Genomic DNA, 18,125 nt, shown 5'->3' with positions numbered 1-18,125 from the left:
GTTCGCGCTCTGGAACGTTGTAAGACACCAGACCAAATGATTTCACTTGGTTTTATTTGTGTAAGCATTTAGAACACCTGCAGTTACCGCTACAGTTAGCGTCAGAATAAAGCAGATAGTACAGTTGCCACACCCACCGTGGTTGCTCAGTGGTTATGGTGTTGGGCTGCTGAGGTCGCGGGATCGAGTCCTGGCCACGGCGGCCGCATTTCGATGGGAGCGAAATGCGAGAACACCCGTGTACTTAGATCTAGGTGCTCGTTAAGGAACCCCAGGTGGTCAAAATTTCCGGAGTCTCCCACTACGGCGTGCCTCATAATCAGAAGGTGGTTTTGGCACGTGAAACCCCATAATTTAGTACAGTTGCCACAACAATTAGCTACATCATACAGTGACTGCAGAAAGCAAGCAGACCACTACAGTTGCCGCAACAAGTAATACGTTAAGACTTATCAAGAATAATTAAGCATACTTATTGTTAATTAATCCTAATTTCAGTTTATTAACATTAAATTTATTAATGCTAATCGGAATTAAGTAAGGGTAAGTAAGATAACTTAAGGCTAATCGGGATTAATTAACGCTAAGTAGGATGGCTTGAGCCTAATTAATTACAATTACATCATTTATGCCCAATCATGGTTAATAACGCTTATGGAAATTAATTCCCATTACATGGCCCTAAATCAGATTAGTTACGTACATTAATTTCGTCGAGTAAGATTAATTCCGACTAATTAGGTTCACTAATTAGATAATTGCGACAGGTCATTGCAATAACTGCAGCGCATTGCGTCATCCTTGACACAATGAGCCGCGGTGTGCGTAACTATCGGCCACTCAATTCATCATTTGTTGCATGAGTGGACGATGAGCGGGTTGAAATCATGCTTACGCATTAGAGACAAGTCCAGCTATAGGAAATTGCCGCAGGAATATTTTGTTCGTTTTTTTTTTTTTATTTGACAAATACTGTCATCCTCGAACAGTCTATTGCAGGAAGTGAATTTCAAAGTGCGCACCGAAGAGCAGGTGCTACAGTTATTTACACGCTACAGCATAAATACAAGAAACAATCCATTCTGCTTCGTGAACAGACAAATGCACGCCAAACGGCGACAAAATACAGGCGGTCACAGTCACGCTTTAACAAGCAGACAAGTAAAACACTGCATATCAGCACTCTAATAGTATGTGCGAGGATGCGCTCCTCTACGTTGGCCGCAAAGTTATCTACACAGTCCGTTTCGATAACTTCCATGTAGATAACTTCCCGCAACAACGCGTTCCATATCTCTGTAGACCTAAGAAAAAAAGCAAATTTTTGATGTGTCTGGGTGTGTGGACTAAGCCCTGAGGTACTTATCTTGACAGCTATCATTGTCATGGTGCACCAGATAATTGAAAGCTCAGTTGTTCATCATTCACGCGGCGAATAGGTTACCGGACTTCCACTTGTGAACAGCATCACATCTATGTATCAAATAATGCTAATACGTACGCGCGTTTATTTTTATTAACTTTTTTTTGCTAGACGGACCCCACGCAATATTTAGTGCACGTAACTTTGTTTATAAATGAGAACATATCCAGTGTACGCGTTACGATTGGGTACCGAATACGCACACGATCGATGCAGTCGGATGCCATGTGGAGGAATATAAACACTGTGATTCGTCGTTCTACTGGAAATCAGCACATTCAGAGTAACTTATGTAACGGAGAAAGTTTCTTTTTGTGTGTGTATGGAAGGATAATTGAGTCAACTTATTCAATAAATCTTTCTCAGCATAATTTCCATGCTCACAAAATAATGTTATTAAACACGTACTGGCAAACATATAATCTAATCCCAATTCTATATTTTCTTGCGGTCCAATAGACAAACAAGAAGTATCTTCCTCAATTTTAAACCTAAAAAGCAGCAACGTCTCCGATATCACTAACACACAAATTAGGCCTATTAAATACGTTGTTGATCTGATTGTAACTCCTCTTGCCCACACATTTAATGCAATCTTATCCACTGGAATATTTCCAGCGAACTTGACAGTTGCAGAAGTAATTTCCTTCTATAAAAGTGGTGATAAAGCGAATTAAATTATTATAAATCGATACCTATTTAACCAACGTATTCTAAGACGATTGAATAAAGAAATGTGCATTCCAAGATGTCTACTTTTCTTTTTCAGAACCTCGCTACTAAACAATTTTCACCACGGGTTGCGGAGACATTGTTCCACAGAAACGTCATTGTGAATTAATGTGTATTTCATTGTCATAAATTATGCCTGAGAGCTCTATATTGACCGCGAGTGTACAGGAGAGCAGTTACTCATTTTTTGGTAATATCTTTGAAAAATACTTAGTAATTTTCTTATTTCTTATCGTGCATAACTTATATCCTTATTCTCAATCTTGATGTTCCTCATTGTTACCAACGAAACATTTATTTTTATGTGCACGTTGTACACTTACTTTTTTCTCTATAAGTTGTGCTCTTACATTCCATTTTGCTACTTGTTAAAACATTATTTCTTATTACGTTCTGTGCCTACCCATTGTTGCCATTTAGGGGGCCGCTGCTTAGTCAAGCTAATCGTGGTAGCAGTTTCCTGTGCCCGCGCCTATTCTTGTATTGAAGGCAAATAAAACTTCATTTGATTTGATATTCAAAGGTCGTTTTTCTCGGAAATTCGTATTCGATTCGAAAGTTGCACCCCTATTCGAAGAACCCCCCCCCCTTTTTTTCTCTTTATTATTTTTATCATCTTTTGCCCACGCTTAATTATCATTGCAACACCGGCTTAGGCTTAAAGCTTTTTTTTACTGTATTTGCCCGGTCGACACGAGTGATTGCGAGTGATGCGCATGACAAAGCTCATTCACTAAGTGGCTTACTAGGTGGACTAATCGATTCCTAATTGTCGTGTGCCAGCATAGCCCCGAAATCGCCAACAGCTAGAGGAAGCTTCCATAGGAGCAATTGTGTGTCGCTCACAACAACGCTATTTCCACGCCGTCTATAAAAGAGGCAGGAAGGCCGTCACAGACGTTAATTATGCTGAATGAAAATTCGCGGTATATCGCAGAAAAACAAAAGAGTAAATTGTAAAAGAATTCTTTCGCAGATGTTTGCTGATCTGTGCAATTAGCTGACGCATCAAAGACAGCGAAGATGTATGAGCAGCTTCTCGTGCGTACTTTATTATTATTATCATTATTTAAGTTCTAGGGGACTGTTCGCTGGCTGCGATGATTCATCCCCGACGCCTTAGTCATGCGGCCGCTTTTGGAATTCTAAGCAAGTTTCACTGCATCGCCAGCTTTCGTCGCCGCTGACATACAAATTACTTGTTGACCTCCAACGCGGAGCCGGCAAAATACGACGTGAGAAATAAAATATTACGGGTTTCTGGCGAAAAAAACAGCACAAAAAAATTGTTGTCTATGTTAGTGATTTAGAAGCGGCATAACTTTTATTTTACGATCACTCATAATTAAGTTCCAAAGCGATATTTTGGGACTCGGATGGCGGTTGCATTGCTGGCTGTTTTGCGCCGAGCCCGCAGCCTTACGCCGGCCCTCGGCGCCGAACAAAAACGACTGCGAAGCTCCGCGTGACTGCAAAGGACCTTTCGAGAGCGTCGCTGTCGAAAGGTCTTTTGTTCGTCCGGTCATGTGGCAGCGAGAGACTTGAGTGACGGCACCAAAGCTCTGCAATGTGGAAGAACTGGCACCGAGCCACGCGATGGCAACGTGATTCGGTAACGTGTCGATCATCCTTGCGAAACAAACTTCTGTGTTAGTGAGATACGCAGAGAAGAAAACTGAGAGTTAGTCACAGACATACCCACAGTAAAAATGCACGCGCGTCTTTGTTTAAAAGGCATACGTAACTGTTGCCTGAGGTGGTCGCGATATCGAATCCCGTCCACGGCATTTCGATGGAGGCGAAATGCGAAAACACGCATGTACTTAGATTTAGGTGCACGTTAAAGAACCCCATGTGGTCGAAACCTCCGGAGTCCTCCACTACGGCGTGCCTCATAACCATAAAGTGGTTTTGACACGTAAAACCCCATAATTAATAAAAAAAAAAAGATTAACTGTTGCCTGCAGGCGCAGTTATGTGAATTGCAATGGGAGCATGCGCATTAGTAAAAACTGCCCGTGATACATGACATATGAAAACTATCGACGTGTGGTAAGTAACTAAACAAATAAATAAATGTAAACAAATAAATAAATGTCGAAATAAGGATTAATGGGATGACTGACTTCGTTCGGGTTTGTTTTTCTCGTTCTTCTTACAGATATTGCTCTATAGGCGCTGTCATAGAAAAACAAAAAAGAAAGAAAGCTCCTTCTGGAAGTCTCACTTGCGCGCGTAGTACATGTCTTAAAATACAGATCGCATTGCCAATGCGTTTCAGCGTACGCGAAAGAAGCGGCCGCGCGCGAGCTTTCGTGTTGTGTATTTGTGCCCAGCCTTCGCGTACACGTTGCTGCAAACGAGTTCCGAGCCGATCGCGCAATCTCTTCCCACAACGAGGCGGAAAGTGGCGCCGGCAAAAACAAACTCGTTCGCTTTCACGCCACATTGGCCGTGCTGGCCGTGCGTTGCTATCGTAGCGTTGCGCTTCATTAGCGATGCGCCGCGCCGCCGCTGCATGTTTCGATCGTTCGAAAGTGCACGCTGTTTTGATCAACGGCGGCCGAGCGAGCGAAGCCTTGAAACGTCGATGGAGACGCGCACAAAAAAAAAGAAAAAAAAGGAGTGAAGCCTTGCAACCAACGTTTCGACAAGGGGACCTGACGAAGGCAAGACCCCTCGTCGCAACGTTGGCGTCAAGGGGCAACAACGTAGGCTCGGCCAGTATTATCTGCCTGCGACCGTTTCGGGTGTGTGTTACTGTTTTTTTTTTTTTCTTAATGCGTTTCGTCTAGCAGACGTTGGCGCTTTTAATTGGCGCCGGTTACTTCTTTTCGCATAGGAGTGCAAATGGGAAAACTTGCGAGTATGAAAAAAAGAAATCGTAAACACACACACACGAGCTTAAAGTCAAGCGCACGTAATCTAAAAATCGAGCCATACAAATAAGCGAAACACACTCAGTCCCAGTCACATAAATACACCAACGTTAGGGCGCATAGGAAAACACGGAATAAGTTAACAGGAAACGACGAGAGGTCAGGCACAGAAAGTCAAAAAATGTCCGCCCAAATAAAACACGCACAGTGGGCTTACAGTAGATGACGTATACTCGAATCAATACTTTTAAAGAGTATCGCTCGCTTCCACAAATATTTGGCATACATATCACCCGCAGAGCCTGAGGCATATCAGACAGATAAACAATTTCGAAGTCGGTTCCTAATACCAACTCGTATGAATTACCAGTGTGAAAATACACTTTTGTTCTGTTTACTGGAGTACTGACACATATTTTCAAAGTTGCACAAACGCCTCGATGCGTTTCTATAACCTATGGTCGGATACAACTCAAGTCTTAGACGTAGTAGTTCTGCGGAAGCCTGCAAGGTGGAGAGTAGTTGATAAAGGGAAAATGTCTGATTTTCCCTTTATCAATTACTTCTCTCCACCTTTCGGGCTTCCGCAGAACTACTACGTCAAGCACTTGCCTTTGCTTCGTGTGTTGTCGACAAATTCGACTTCCCCCTGCCATCTACTAGCCGCCTGGTTAGCTCAGATGGTAGAGCGGCTACCCCGGAAAGGCGGAGGTCCCGGGTTCGAGTCCCGGACCAGGACGAATTTTTCTTCAACTCTGAGGCTTTTCTATCGAGGAACCCGTATGGGTTTCCTTTGTAGCACGTGCTACGAATGGGTGGATGTCTGATTTTCCCTTTATCAACAACTCAAGTCTGCAGTGAAGCCCCGCCCACGCCCTCATAACCCCCAGCCACTGTTCCTCCGCGAGGCTGCAAATTGTTCGTACTTCAAGCATTCCCTGTTACATAAATAAGACGGTAACCACAAAATTAAAATTACAAGCGCGTAATATGATGGTGTTGCTCAACAAAAAAAAAAAAAAAAAAATGAATAACTAGCCTGACTCGCGCGTTTCTTCAGACATAGCTCGCTTGTGGCAGCTGCAGCAATCACAGGAAGGAGCCAGTGCATGGTGACGTCATGACGCATCCACCTCTTCTGTGCGGACACCGGAACTGCTTCATAGAAACAACTATCCTAGTAAATTATTTACAGCGCTCGGGCGTTTACCAGTATATTTCGATGGCTTAGAGAGCTTCGAATCGTTACTGTTTGACGAAGCATTCTTTTCAAAGCTCTGGTTTCGTTGAGTTAGCGGTAAAACGTTGGTTGTTACAAGAGAAAATCGAGGTCAAAGTTTCCGTTTTTTTTTTTTACTTCGAGCCGCAACCGCAGCGACGATACGTCAATGTCACGAATTTCAATGCACTTTTTTTTCTTATTTGGGCGCCTTCTGTCTCAGTCAATGAATTATTGAAGATCGGTAGGTTCAGAATCTGGTTCCTTTAGAATGAAATGTAGTACTCATTTACCGACAAATAATTAACCACAAGCCGCAGGAGACGTCCTCGGCACCCGTCCTTCATGTTTACGTTCTTTCTGGCTTATGCCACGCGTCTTCTCGCGGTGATTAGAGTGTCCTTGTTTGGCATTAATCGTAGAAGGGTAATTTACTAATATAGCTGTAATATTCTTTTTTTTTTATTGTCACTTTAGGTTACGCAGTTAGATGCGGAAGGCGACAACTTCACGTACGTGGAGGAAGCGACCGTCTCCTCGCGTTTCTAGTCGTTAAGACCAATTTTCGTTACTTTATCAAGAAGACGTACGAATATGTAACATCGTGATGATGCAACACGCAATGTGCCTCGAGTAGCGGTTGCGGTCATTTGCGGGCTACTTTCACACTCGGAAAAACACATTTATGTAGCACGTATTGAGCAACAGAAATCTGCATCGGAAGTTTTTCATGTCGCTCAACAATTTTCTCATTTGCACTTTTCATCTACTTATAAATATTTGAGAAGTTGATGAATTAATTAACACTAGTAATGTAATTACACGGAATGAACAAAATAATTTGTGTATCTTCAAGGGACGGCAAACAACATTACCTTGCTTCTGTCGAGGTACGTGGTATTCGCGTATTTTGTTAAACTCTGGCTAAGGTTAACTGAGACAGCCTGTATATAGTATCGAGTGCTGGCGCCCGTCGAAAGACATACGCGAAGAAATTATAAAGCAATCCAAACGTGGTGCGATATTGGCCAAATAATGAGACTGCTTCGCCTAAATAGAGACAGCGGCGAGTTCGCAATAACCCACAAGACGAGACGTGCTTGACGAGACGCGGGTTCACTAAAAGCCTCTCTGTCGACAGAAGAGGCGTGCTGGACAGCAGGGCTCAGCAAGATCGCGCGAGATGTCGTCGGGCGCGCTGTGTTTCCCGAATATTGCGCGCCTGGCCCCTGTACTCCAGCCACGGCGACGACGCGGCCTTTGCGGACGCCTTTTCCCGAGGAAGCCGCGCCAGTCGCGACGCTCGTCCTTTCTTGTTTCGACGCAGCGGTCGCGCACAGGTGGAGAGCAGCGATCGGCACAACGTCGCGAGGCACGGCGGCGCATGCGCGATCCGGGATGGGCGTGACGTCACGTCACTATTACTCGCAGGCGCGTTTGATTTTATTTTTTCTTCTTTTTTTTAGCCGCCGTTACTGCGAAACTTTAACCCCGCCGCGTCGACGTCTCACGCTGTGCATGCACCTGTGGATTTGACGCTTCCATTTCGGCATCGCCTGTGAACGTTGTATATGGGACGAAAATGAAGCACGACTGTACATATTGCACTTATAGCTGCTTGTGAAAGCATTTCGGTCACGGCTTCACTAAAGCTTCGCTTCACATTGATTCCAGCATGTGCGCATGGTCATAATAATAATAATAATAATAATAATAATAATAATAATAATAATAATAATAATAATAATAATAATAATTATTATTATTATTATTATTATTATTATTATTATTATTATTATTATTATTATTATTATTATTATTTATGCACCACAAGAAAAAATACATGGTAAGCGGGCCTGTCGAAGCCTAAATGGCTTGTGTGACTAGGCCCGGCAGTGCCGGCAACAGCGATGAGGTCAGTGTGTGTACATACATGCGTAACCTTAGTGGCGACAAAACATTGTGCAAACAAAATGAAAATTAAATACATGTTAATACAATGTAGCGTGAACATATTTTCACGCTTATATAGATGAAAAACAGAAAATTTGATACATGGTAGTCCAACATAGTGAACATTTTTTTCATGCTTACATAGAACAAAAAACAAAAATTAAAAACAAGTTACGGCAACGTAATGAACATTTTTGTAAGCTCATAAAGATATACAGGTTAATACAACCAAATTACTTCAAATAAACACATACCCATACATAAAAAAAACTCAAATGGAAGATGACATCTTTAAAACCGTTTTTGACTGAACCGAGTAAAATTCGTCAGGTAGATCATTAAAGATTTTGGGCACATAGACGCATCGCCGTGCCTCGCCATACCTAGTTGCCGAACGAGGAACATTGAAACGAATGTTGTCCCTCAAAAGTCGAGGAGCTACATATTTTTCTCTGAATTGGTCGTTCCAAAAATGACGAAGAACAACAGTTTGCTTAAATAATGACTGAAATGAAGGAAAACCTAACGCGGAAAATGAATTGTCACCTGACATCTGGCCGCAGCCATAGGCAACACTTTTCAATATATTTTTTAGTAAACTGTCAATTCTCGCTTGCCATCTCAATGCGCAGAAAGCGAAAACGGTGATTCCGTATCGCAAGATGCTGTATGGGAGTGCATGCACTATGGTTTTCTTTACCGATAATGGCGTGAAACCTTTTATATTAAAAAGCAACCAAGCGACACTCCTAAGTTTGCCACACAGATATGCCAGATGATGCTGCCACCACATGCTGCTATCAAAAAATAAACCGAGATATTTCACAGAGTCTACATACTGAACAGGGGTACATGTATGTACATGAAACGCAGTGCTGGTCATGCAAGAATACTGGAATGTTTATTGCTGTGGTCTTTAAGGGATTTCTAAAACATATTAACTGTGTCTTCCTGATATTTACATTCATACAATTTTTCGCAAACCAGTGCATTACACTGTGTATTGTATTTTGCAGGGCGCCCACAGCCTTTTCATAATTTATATGCTTTGTTAATATAACCGTATTGTCAGCATACTGATAGATAGTGCCTTTAGAAATTACTAGAGGAAGATCGTTTACGAATATGTTAAATAAAAGAGGTGATAAAATTGAGCCCTGGGGAACACCGGCTGTAAGCCATTGCTTGCTACTGACGGTTTCCTTGTCGCCCATAACTATCTGTGACCTACCACACATGTAGTTTCGCAGTACCCTGTGGAATGGTCCTCTGAATCCCATTAAAGTTAATTTCTAGTAGAATGTTATGATTCACTGTGTCAAAAGCTTTCGCTATGTCTAGAAATAGCGCACAGGTGAATAAGTTGTTTTCAAATGCAGAATATACTTCATCTGAGAATTCTTCCAATAGGACTGTGGTACCTCGATTCACAACAAAACCAAACTGTCTGGGCGATAAAATCGAAAACTTAATTAAGAAAGACATCATGCATTCGTAAAGGAATTTTTCTAGTATTTGGGAAAGTACCGGCAAAATTGAGATTGGTCGGTAGTTTTCAACGTTATCTTTCCTGCCTCCCTTATATAGTGGCTTAACTATAGCCGTTTTCAGAGTCTCGGGAATTACTGCAGTTTCTAAAAGCCATTGATTAAAAAAAGCAAGATGTTAGCAAGCACATCGAAGTTTCTTCGCAGAGTGCCTGCAGATATGCCATCTATTCCTGGTGGTTTATTTTGCCGAAAACTAAAAAGAATCCTTTTCAGGTCAGGTGTTGATAAGCTAGGCAAGAAAGCGGATGCCGACACAGATTCCTTCAACGTGCAATTATTTTCCTGTTGGGATAAAGCGTTTTCAGAAGCACGCGAGATAAAGTGGTTGAATGCGTTAACTACCACTATTTTGTCATCTAGAAACAATAATAATAATAATAATAATAATAATAATAATAATAATAATAATAATAAAGAAATCGCCTGCGACAGTAGATTGCATTTCCCGCCTTTCTACATGAATTTCTGGATGAGTCAGAAATTACCTTCGTGAGAAATCCCAATTTGTGCATAGCTAAATTAAGAAGATTTGCCGACAAACTTTTCTTCTGTCTAATTATTCACCTTAAAGCACACGTTTCAATTGCGCACTCATCTCTTAATTGTTAGTAGAAGTCTTTCGAGTAATGCACTTTCAATATATGTATCCGTGCTTGAAATGGGCCCTGAACTCGTCGGCGTTCCAATTACCGATTACCCGCAGAGCACATCAGTTTGAGACTCAGCTGGAACTTAGCTTAGCTGGAACGCCAGTGTATCTTAATTTTCTTTTTTTTTTAGTATACGAAATTTCTGCGCACGGATATCTTGATGTTGCTGGTTGTCTGCGTGCCAAGCTATGACTTAAATTCTGCTCGGTTTCAATTTCACCATCGCAACATGTCCCCGAAGTGAATAATTAAAGAGCTCATTAAGTGAATTTGGGTTAATCAACACTAACAGGCGGAATTACGTTGTGTGCGGCCTGCATTTTTTTTTATGATCGATTATTTCGAGTGACGAAAAACGCGATGGATATGCGTCTTAAAGGAACACTAAAGGACACTAAAGCGAAACAATAAATCAGTTTAGACTAATGAAGCATTGTTTGAGAACCCTGCAGGCAGTCATTTAAAAAAAAGATAGTTTGATTATTAGATGAGAAAATGAAAGTCCAAGTATCAGTATTTGAATTTCGCGCCGAAACCCCAGCGCCGGTACGTCAGCGTGACGTCAGGGATTCGAAAGTATGTTTTCGCGTTTGGGCCGCGTTGGCTGAATAAAAGTTCCCGAAACTTGCCATGTTTAATATTTGGTTCTGTTACGTTTCGCCTACGACGCGCGGTATAGCCGGCGCGGATGCAACGGACGCCGGGGCTTCGTTCAAAGCGGCGGACATTTTGGCCCGTTCGGAGCTGCCGCAAAGCCTCCCCGCCAAGCGCGTCCAGGCGTGTTTCAGTGCCACGGGTCTTCGTGTGTGCGTGTGTGTGTGTGTGCCCACGCTTGTCAAAGCGCGGCAGCCGGGGCGAGGAGCTCCCCAAGTGTGAAGCGAGGAGGTCTGACCGGCGCCGGCTTGGCGGATGCGTCACTACACTCGTCTCAACGTGTCTCTCAGCCTGTCCGTGCCCCGCCGTCACGTGGTCTCGTCACGAGGCCTTGCTCTTGCCCTCAACTCCGAGAGTATAAGAGCAGCTGCCCCCGGACGCCAAGAGAGAGGCTCCGATTTCTTCCGTTGAGTTACGTGCTCTCCCGTCTCTCCACTTCGGTCGACCTGACCGCCCGCTCTTTTGCGATGCTAGAATAAACAAGTTGTTCTGTTACCAGTCGACTCATGCTTTGCCGGGACCTTCGGATGCTTCCAGTTGTGCCCCAGGCCGCCAGGCCAACGCTACCCTTGGGGCTTGCGACCCATTTGCAACAACAGGTGTCAGCGCCGAGGTTCCAACAGTTCCTTTAGAACACAATGTAGTCAGTCTGTACCGCTATATATAATTAGTAGGCCCTAGAAGATGCCCTCAAAATCAAAGACGTCACAGCCCCCAGGTGCAGGAACTCAAGTAGGCGTCGCCACCCGTATTTCGTTCTTGCGCTTTTTCTGGCTTACCAAACGTCTTAGCGTTGCAAGAGTGGTGTTTTTGGGGTTGTAGAACGGTAATTTACTGATGCAGAAGAAATCATTTTTCACTTTAGTGTCCCTTTAAATATTTGTTCTAATATAAAAAAGTTCAAGTCAGCAAAACAAATCTGGAAGACTGCGCTTGAGGCAGTATATATACTATAAGTTCCACGTGCGACAAATTGTCTTTTGTAGGGAGAAAATGAGCTGCGTTCTTTGATGCGTTATACGTATATACGAAATTTCGGATATATCTGCGCAGCCCAACCTTGATCACGATAGGGAGGTAATATCGTAGCCTGGCTTGCGTTATGTGCGCTACAAGATGCGGTCACCCTGCTCGGACAGCTAGGGTCCGTGTGTAGGGTGAGTCCTCCCTACACACGGACCCTAGCTGTCCGACCAGGGTGACCGCATCTTGTAGCGCAGACACCTCCCCTGACCTGACCTTCTCAAAAAATGTGACAGATCTGAATTGGAAAAACTCGGAGCTCAATTTCGGCAGTGATCATTTCATTCTGGCCTCCATCCTTAAAAAAGGGGGAAGACGCGTCGTGTGCGTCAACCGAGGATCACCGAATGGGGATTATTTAGGGAGAAGCGAGAGAAAGCTGCCATAGGGAAAATCACAAACATAGAGAAATGGACGGAGGTCATCGCGCGTCACGTTGAAGAGGCAACCAAGACGATTGAAGGGGACGATGCCCCGGAAATAATCGATAGCAAACTGCTTCACATGTGGGAGGCAAAACGTGGTATGGAGCGCAGACTAAAGAAGCAAAAATGGAACCGTAATCTTAGAAGGCGGATTGCTAGACATAACAAAGAAATTGAAAATTACGCGATCAAGTTATGCGAACAGAATTGGTGCAGCAGATGCGACGAGATGGAGAGGGGCATGAGCCTTTCCAAAACGTGGGGTCTGTTGAGACACCTTTTAGATCCGACCAATTCGAAAACCCTATCGGGAATTAGATTATCAAAAGCCAGGCACGGGTATGAGGGTACAGACGCGGAATTTATGGACAAACTGATCGCCATGTACATTGGCGATACCCATAGCACCCCCCTCCCGGAATACGACGGAGTTCCCAATGAGGAGCTCGACGCACCCATCACGGAGGCGGAGGTCAGGGCAGTAATATTGGGACTAAAAACCAAATCAGCCCCGGGCCCTGACGGGATAACAAACAAAATTCTAAGAAATCTGGACGATGCCTCCATCAGCGCTCTGACGGAGTACATGCAAGAAATTTGGACTAAAGGCCACCTGCCACGGCAGTGGAAGATGGCAAACGTGATCCTAATTCCAAAGCCGGGCAAACCCCCTAAACTAGAAAATCTAAGACCCATTTCCCTAACCTCATGCATGGGGAAATTGATGGAGCGCGTAGTCCAGACCAGACTGACGCACTTTATGGAGCAGAACGACCTGTGGCCGCACGAGATCATCGGCCTCCGACCGGGCTTGTGTACGCAGGACGTGATGCTCCGACTAAAGCATGACATAATCGACTCACGTTCTAGAGACGCCAAGGTAATCCTCGGCCTGGACTTGACAAAGGCTTTTGATAATGTTAAACACGAAGCGATACTCCACGGTCTCCAAGAAATCGGGGTAGGCGCGCGAACATTCGGCTATGTCAAGGACTTTCTGTCAGACAGAACTGCCTGCATGAAGTTCCAAGATATTGAATCTCCAACACTGAAATTAGGAAGCAGGGGCACGCCACAGGGCTCGGTTCTTTCCCCGTTCCTCTTCAACGTGGCGATGAGGGGCCTCCCCGAAGCTCTGAGAAACATACAGGGGCTAAATTTCAGTATTTATGCGGATGACATCACCCTCTGGACCAACCAGGGGAGCGATGCGAGCATCGAGGAGCGCCTGCAGGCGGCGGCGGACACTGTCGTGCACTATGCTGCCAGTAGGGGTCTCTCGTGCTCACCGCAAAAATCGGAGTTATTCGTCTACAACCCAAAGTCGCTCCGGTGCAAGCGTAGCTGGGAATTTGACATTAAAATAGAGGGGAAACCAGTCCCAAAGGTTAACCAAATCAGAATCCTAGGACTTTTCATACAGGAAAACGGATATAATGATGGGACAATCAAAAATCTAGAGGGCTTTGCCACGCAAGCACTTGGCATATTTAGAAGGGTCGCGCTGAAAGGACGAGGCCTGAAGGAAAGAAGCTTGCTTAAGCTAACCCAAGCATACGTAATAAGCCGCGTGTGCTATGCCACGCCTTTCTTAAACATCAGGTCAGACGAGAGGAGGAAACTCGACTCGCTCATTCGACGGTGCATAAAGAGGGCCTTGGGCTTACCAATTACCACCTCCACAGAAAAGCTCCTCTCTATGGGAGTGCACAATACCTGGGACGAAATAGCGGAGGCTGTCAGAATTTCGCAGCTTGAAAGATTAAGCCGAACGACCACGGGGAGAGCTATCATCGAAATGGTAGGCCTGCAAACAGATAGGGGACTACGAGGCAAGACAAACATCCCGCTGGACTGCCGAGAAAATATAATCATTCCCCCCTCCCTCGTAACATGCATCCCATATTCAACACGGAGAGGAGGGAAAAAAGAGCAGAAGCACTAATCAAACGCTTTGATTCAATGGACAGCAAGTCGGTTGCGTACGTGGACGCGGCAAGTGGCAAGTCGGGTGCGGCTGTCGCCTCGGTGGTCGACGGCCGAGGTGCCCCCGTATCGGCCGCCACCATTAGAAGCCGCAACTCGGAAACGGCTGAAGAAGTTGCGATAGCGCTCGCTTGCGTGGGAACGGAAGCAAATTTCATAATTAGCGATAGCAAAACGGCTATCTGGAATTTTGGAAAGGGCAGAATCTCGCCGGAAGCGGCAAGGGTTCTGGCTAGTAGACGGCTGAACAGAAAAATTAGCCTAATTTGGACCCCTGCACACACGTCCGTTCCTGGCAACGAGGCGGCCCACGAGTTAGCCCGAGCTCTCTACTTCCGGGTGGCTGTGGAACCGCCCGACTGCCGGAACATGGACGAGCGTCTGCAAAACTATACGGAGATTGTCGAAAATTATCGGCTACGCAGGAGACTGGTGCCACCACCGGATAAAAGTCTAAACAATAGAGAGGCAGTCGCATGGCGGCGCCTGCAAGCTGGGAACTTCGTAAACCCGGTCTGGGCATACCATGTTATGCATGATAGAGAAAACGATGAGTGCAAACACTGTGGGGCGAGAGGGACCCTCGATCACATAATCTGGGAATGCGCTAGCTCACCAGGGGCTAAAGCAAACATAAATTGTAGAGAGGCCTGGGAAGCCCTGCTGCGGAGCGAGGACCCTACTCCACAGCAACACGCCATCCGCCTTGCGGAAGAAGCCGCGAAGAGTCAAGACCTCTTTGCTTGCTTCTAATCGCGGAGGTTCCGGCCCCCGTCCCCAAGGCCTGTGTGCCGGGGACGGGGAGTAGGGGCCTCCTTATCCGGCGGTACAATAAAGTTGCTATCATCATCATCATCAAGATGCGGTCACATAAAATTCCATATAAGTATTTTATTTTATTTTATACGGATTTACCTGCGCACAACTATGTGTCGCGTAGCTTCACCTCCACATACAAGTGACTAAATTCTGTTGTTTCGCGTGGGAGATTCCATATTTCAAAAGGGTGTATATCGCTGGCTTACCTTGTCTTCAGAAATATCATATATGGCACCTCTATACACCACCGCCTCTTCTCGTAAATTACTTGATCGGCGAACACATTACTTGTATCATGTAGAATTGGTTGTTTATCGAAATAAATAAATAAATAGGTAAATTAATTAACTAAATAAAGACAAAGGAAGCAAATTACGGCTGACCGCACTGTAACTGTCTATATTGGTTGGCAAATCGCAGATGCAGTGCTTCCTGGGGCTAAAAAGAAACTCCGAATTGACTTAGATCGCCTGGGATTGTTCAACGTGCACCTAAATCAAAGTACACGTGCAACCGATCTTGCATTTCGCCCCCATCAAAATGCGGCCGGCAAAGCCAGCATCGAGCCCACACGACCAGCCTCTCTCGCGGAGGAAAACGAAGCGAAACGCCAGTGTTCTTTTGCGGGAGATTTTGTGGATCGATATGTATCTCGTAATGGTGGCTATAGTGCCCAGGATTTAAGCTAAATAGACATGGCATCAACCAAAACGGTCCGACGTCAGCCTAGCAATTGCTGCACGTGCCTTGAATAATTAAATAACACCTTAATTTATGGACCGCTGAAATATATTATCTGCTCGGTCACTGCAATTTGTTGCGCAAGCCGTGTCCTCCTCATCAAGTATTAACTGCGTGGAGGAACTGATTGGGCTACCTGTGACAGGAAACTTTAAAGACAACGTTCACAGAACTTAACACCGTCTATACTCACGTCAAAGAAAAGCTCCTTCAATTACAGCGCTCGCGGTTGACAATTCTTTCAAAACAGCGAGCCCGAGTTGCGAAAGTTCTCGTGAAAGTAGCGCAATTCTTGCGGTTTTGAAAGCATTGCGTGCGTGGCATTACTGTGCTGCGGGAGCGAGCAGCACCTAATTTTCGTCCTTCAAAATTAACGGAATCGTGGGCTGTTTCTAGCCCGCAACCGCGAAGGGTTCAGGCTCTGGGGTAAGCAACTGTGCCTCGAGCCGCTCCGGCAACAGCGGCCGGCGGCTGCTTTGCACAGAAGCAAAACACAGCAAACAACAGGGGAGAACCGCGCTCCCGTGGTTGCTAGGCGCTCGCCATTGGGCGCTACTGCAACGTCACGCGGCGAGGCAAGCCCCTCAGTGGTCTGAATGGCCCTAGCGTCTGTGTCGTCACATGGACAGCAGAGGCACATAGTGCCACCTACGTTGTCAGTGGTAGAGACAAATGCTGCCAAACTTTAGCATTGCGCGGAAGCCAAGACGTAGTTGCGCTCGTAGCGCCGTCGCAAAGTATCACGCATCGAGCAGGTGCTTTTGGTTTTCTGTATTGTCTACCAGGTAGCGCTAAGAGCGTTATAGTCGCGCTTTGCGTTGGGCTTTGTTCGGGCGCCTGTGCATTTTTTTCCGCACTGGCGGGCTTCGCCGGGAGCTACTGTCGCTTGCTCCACTAAGGATTTTGTGGAAAATCATTCTCGAGGTCACATGCTGGCTCGCGCAGCAGCTTGCCTCGCCAGCTGAGCATCCGTTCAATGTTCGGTGTACGCTCGAGCGGTGCGGTGCTGTGCGAGTGTTGCGTCCTGTCGTTGCCTGATTGCCCGATAGTGGTGGTGTGACGGTCGTCGATGCCTGCGTCTTCAGCACAGTGCGGATAGACTCACACTTTCGCAGTGTTCGCTGACAAGGTAGGATGTCTCCCGTGGCGCCCGCGGACGCTGTTTTCTCTCTACTCTTCGGGCTCGGGTGGGGAGAAGGAGATCGTGGGAGGCTTCTTTTTTTCGCAGCCGCCTCTTTGGAAAAGAAAGAACGCGACCTGCGGTTCCTCGAGAGCGGGAGAGACAAGCAAACAAAGTATAATAAACCTTCTTGGTTGGCGATGGGCGGGCGTGGGGTGTGGGGAGGGAATGACGGAAATAAAAGAATTAAACGAAAGGAAGTGAACGGCGCAGCCCCTCTCAATTCTTCCTGGAAATCACTGCAGCAGCAGCAAGAACAACATCGGCTCTGTAGGCATCTCTCGGGTCACGCGGTGTTTTTCCACGGCGTCGGCTCTCCCTCCAGTGGCGTCGAGCGGTCTGCTGCGTAGGCTTCCCCCACGGCAACCCCCACAAGGTGTGTGCACACGCGTTGTGATCTCTCGTGTGAGTATCAATGCACACGGTAGCGTCTACTGGTGCTGCTTGTCTCTCTCGTGCGAGGCACGTTCTCAAGGCTGCTTTCACCGTTCGTATGATGCAACGACGTCGCCCGATTGGTTTACGCGAGCTGACTGCTCGCTTCCCTCAGGTTTCACACCTCTGCTCCAGTGGCAGTGACCCGCTGATGGGGCTTGGCGACGGCGCGCGCTGTTCGCGTGCCGATGTGGCCTCGCGAAGGCGCGACCCAGATGATAGTGCGCTGTGTGTGTAGCGTACGCGTGCGGCCGCAGATAAGATCCACGGTCTTGCGCGGATTAACCGGGGGAGCGCGCATCAGCCGTCCGTGTCGTTTCTCACGTACTTGAAAACGGTGATAAAGCTCTCGAGATTATCGTTTCCATTTAGTATTTAAGTGATCAGCTGTGGAAGTACAGCGAGTAGCTTAAACGAGATTGGCTTGAATTCATATGTAAACGTGACGTAGCCCAC

The 18,125-nt window shown here is 45.8% G+C and overlaps 1 protein-coding gene across 5 annotated transcripts in view; it reads left to right on the top strand.

Annotated features, from left to right (window-relative positions):
* Nucleotides 1-16,966: 16,966 nt before the first annotated feature.
* LOC126539858 (inositol hexakisphosphate kinase 1-like) overlaps nt 16,967-18,125 on the top strand; it is a 35,448-nt gene continuing 34,289 nt past the window's right edge. For 3 of the 5 annotated variants that reach the window (XM_050186678.3, XM_055075662.2, XM_050186677.3), the window contains exon 1: nt 16,967-17,183. The gene's annotated coding sequence lies outside the window, so the exon portion shown is untranslated. Of the gene's footprint in view, nt 17,640-18,125 lie in introns of all 5 variants that reach the window. The other 2 variants (XM_055075664.2, XM_050186680.3) reach the window with 2 other exon arrangements.

This window comes from Dermacentor andersoni, chromosome 2 (genome assembly GCF_023375885.2).
Source record: "Dermacentor andersoni chromosome 2, qqDerAnde1_hic_scaffold, whole genome shotgun sequence".
Classification (NCBI taxonomy): Eukaryota; Metazoa; Arthropoda; class Arachnida; order Ixodida; family Ixodidae; genus Dermacentor; species Dermacentor andersoni.
Note: the sequence above shows the minus strand (reverse complement) of the source record. Positions and strands in the feature narration are given on the sequence as shown.